General features: G+C 33.5%; 1 protein-coding gene across 4 annotated transcripts in view; it reads left to right on the top strand.

Moving 5' to 3' along the window:
* The first annotated feature begins 2,296 nt into the window (after nt 1-2,296).
* Nucleotides 2,297-3,544, top strand: part of LOC100636726 (TNF receptor-associated factor 3-like) — a 5,617-nt gene continuing 4,369 nt past the window's right edge. For 3 of the 4 annotated variants that reach the window (XM_020005183.1, XM_020005179.1, XM_020005178.1), the window contains exons 1-4: nt 2,298-2,506; nt 2,646-2,844; nt 3,063-3,168; nt 3,247-3,357. The gene's annotated coding sequence lies outside the window, so the exon portion shown is untranslated. Of the gene's footprint in view, nt 2,507-2,645; nt 2,845-3,062; nt 3,169-3,246; nt 3,394-3,544 lie in introns of all 4 variants that reach the window. The other variant, XM_020005180.1, reaches the window with a different exon arrangement.

The following is a 3,544-nucleotide window of genomic DNA, read 5'->3' as shown; positions in this document are numbered from 1 at the left end:
GGGCTATCCTTGGGTATTTTTCAGAATTTTTGGCATTTTCTTAAAATGGCCCTAACTTGAAAATTTGATGTCGGAATCAGCTCAAACTTTCTACACAGTTTAAGAACATCATCATGTATCAGAAAATGTAATAAAAATTTGGGGTGATTTTGGAGCCATTTTTTTGAAAAAACCATGGGCTATCCTTGGGTATTTTTCAGAATTTTTGGCATTTTCTTAAAATGGCCCTAACTTGAAAATTTGATGTCGGAATCAGCTCAAACTTTCTACACAGTTTAAGAACATCATTATGTATCAGAAAATGTAATAAAAATTTGAGATGATTTTGGAGCCATTTTTTTGAAAAAACCATGGGCTATCCTTGGGTATTTTTCAGAATTTTTGGCATTTTCTTAAAATGGCCCTAACTTGAAAATTTGATGTCGGAATCAGCTCAAACTTTCTACACAGTTTAAGAACATCATTATGTATCAGAAAATGTAATAAAAATTTGAGATGATTTTGGAGCCATTTTTTTGAAAAAACCATGGGCTATAGCCTTGGGTATTTTTCAGAATTTTTGGCATTTTCTTAAAATGGCCCTAACTTGAAAATTTGATGTCGGAATCAGCTCAAACTTTCTACACAGTTTAAGAACATCATTATGTATCAGAAAATGTAATAAAAATTTGAGATGATTTTGGAGCCATTTTTTTGAAAAAACCATGGGCTACAGCCTTGGGTATTTTTTAGAATTTTGGCATTTTCTTAAAATGGCTGTAAGTTGAAAATTTGAAGTCGGAATCAGCTCAAACTTTCTACACAGTTTAAGAACATCAATATGTATCAGGAAACGTAATAAAAATATTGGGTGATTTCGGAGCCATTTTTCAGAAAAAACCATGGGCTATAGCCTTGGGTATTTTTCAGAATTTTTGGCATTTTCTTAAAATGGCCCTAACTTGAAAATTTGAAGTCGGAATCAGCTCAAACTTTCTACACAGTTTAAGAACATCAATATGTATCAGAAAATGTAATAAAAATTTGAGATGATTTTGGAGCCATTTTTTTGAAAAAACCATGGGCTACAGCCTTGGGTATTTTTTAGAATTTTTGGCATTTTCTTAAAATGGCCCTAACTTGAAAATTTGATGTCGGAATCAGCTCAAACTTTCTACACAGTTTAAGAACATCATCATGTATCAGAAAATGTAATAAAAATTTGGGGTGATTTTGGAGCCATTTTTTTGAAAAAACCATGGGCTATCCTTGGGTATTTTTCAGAATTTTTGGCATTTTCTTAAAATGGCCCTAACTTGAAAATTTGATGTCGGAATCAGCTCAAACTTTCTACACAGTTTAAGAACATCATCATGTATCAGAAAATGTAATAAAAATTTGAGATGATTTTGGAGCCATTTTTTTGAAAAAACCATGGGCTATCCTTGGGTATTTTTCAGAATTTTTGGCATTTTCTTAAAATGGCCCTAACTTGAAAATTTGATGTCGGAATCAGCTCAAACTTTCTACACAGTTTAAGAACATCATTATGTATCAGAAAATGTAATAAAAATTTGAGATGATTTTGGAGCCATTTTTTTGAAAAAACCATGGGCTACAGCCTTGGGTATTTTTTAGAATTTTGGCATTTTCTTAAAATGGCTGTAAGTTGAAAATTTGAAGTCGGAATCAGCTCAAACTTTCTACAGAGTTTAAGAACATCAATATGTATCAGGAAACGTAATAAAAATATTGGGTGATTTCGGAGCCATTTTTCAGAAAAAACCATGGGCTATAGCCTTGGGTATTTTTTAGAATTTTGGCATTTTCTTAAAATGGCCCTAACTTGAAAATTTGATGTCGGAATCAGCTCAAACTTTCTACACAGTTTAAGAACATCATTATGTATCAGAAAATGTAATAAAAATTTGAGATGATTTTGGAGCCATTTTTTTGAAAAAACCATGGGCTACAGCCTTGGGTATTTTTTAGAATTTTGGCATTTTCTTAAAATGGCTGTAAGTTGAAAATTTGAAGTCGGAATCAGCTCAAACTTTCTACACAGTTTAAGAACATCAATATGTATCAGGAAACGTAATAAAAATATTGGGTGATTTCGGAGCCATTTTTCAGAAAAAACCATGGGCTATAGCCTTGGGTATTTTTCAGAATTTTTGGCATTTTCTTAAAATGGCCGTAACTTGAAAATTTAAAGTCGGAATCAGCTCAAACTTTCTACACAGTTTAAGAACATCAATATGTATCAGAAAATGTAATAAAAATTTGGGATGATTTTTTGGCCATTCTTTGAAAAAAACTATGGGCTATAGCCTTGGGTATTTTTATGGTGCTATTAGCATTAGTAGATGTAATTGTACATGTGTATATGTATTTCTATTTCTCTCTTTATTCCTCTCATTGATATGTCCTGCAGTACTGCCTCCAGTGATATATCAGATTGGGCCAATGAAGCAGCTCCTTATAATCCATCACTCTCCAACAACAGAACAAGAAAGAACAGGAGAAGGTACAATGGACATGTATACAGGCATTTTGTGATAATTTCCTACTCTAGCGACTTTTCTACATTGTCAATTGTTATTAATGATTTCTTTCATTCTGCCGCTTCCCTTTTCCTGACCCCTCCCATTTCCCCACCCCTTTAGAGAGTCTACAGTATCAGAGATCCCATCAGAAGTGACTATTGATGAAGAGGAGAGACTGAGAGATAGAGGGGGAGGAGGAGGGGGTAGGGTTAGGAGGACAGTTAGATCAGGAGTGTTACTATCATCATCAACCAATACCAGCAGTACTACTGCTAATAATGATACTAAACCAATGGAGGCTAAACACACTGTCAAAAAAGTAATGGGAAGGAATTTGACATGATTATGTATACATATAGTTCAAAACTTTGATATTGAAATTGTTTGTGAATATTAAGGTTTAGTTTAATGTTTTAATTTATAGCAGAACCGGTGTATAGTTTTTAGTTTACATCATGTACATGTATGTACCTGTATCTGTACACTGTACATGTATTTCATTTTGTTGACATGTTCCCTCCCTCTCTCCTCCTCCAGGTTAGGAAAGGGTTTGATTACAGTATCTATTGGCCGACTGACTGGCTGAAGAGTGAAGATGAACTCACCTCAAGTATCACCATATTACCCTCAAGTGGGAGACATAGTCAGTCACTCTATTACTATTGTATTTATTTATTATTATCATTATTATTATTATTATTTATTATTACTCCCTGTTCAGGTGGTGTATTGTTATCAAGGTCATATAATGTACAGAGATGAAGTGAAGAAGCAGAGACCTTATGTATGGAAGAACCAGTTACTCCCTCATCAGAAATACCCTCTAATGAGAGTAAGGGAGGACATTATTACAGGTTACATTTACACTGTGAGCCTTTATCTTCATGCAGTGGTGTAGGGTCCTCTTAAAGTGTAACTCCAGGGATTTTTTAGGGTATTTATTTTATGGTCTTAATATGATTGCCTGACCATAATAATAATGTGTTCCAACTCCTATTGTCTAAAAAAAATTTATTCAC

The sequence above is a fragment of the Amphimedon queenslandica genome, unplaced genomic scaffold, assembly GCF_000090795.2.
Source record: "Amphimedon queenslandica unplaced genomic scaffold, v1.1 AMPQUscaffold_11670, whole genome shotgun sequence".
NCBI classification, from domain to species: Eukaryota; Metazoa; Porifera; class Demospongiae; order Haplosclerida; family Niphatidae; genus Amphimedon; species Amphimedon queenslandica.
The sequence above is the reverse complement of the archived record's forward strand: the minus strand, read 5'-3'. Positions and strand labels throughout refer to the sequence as shown.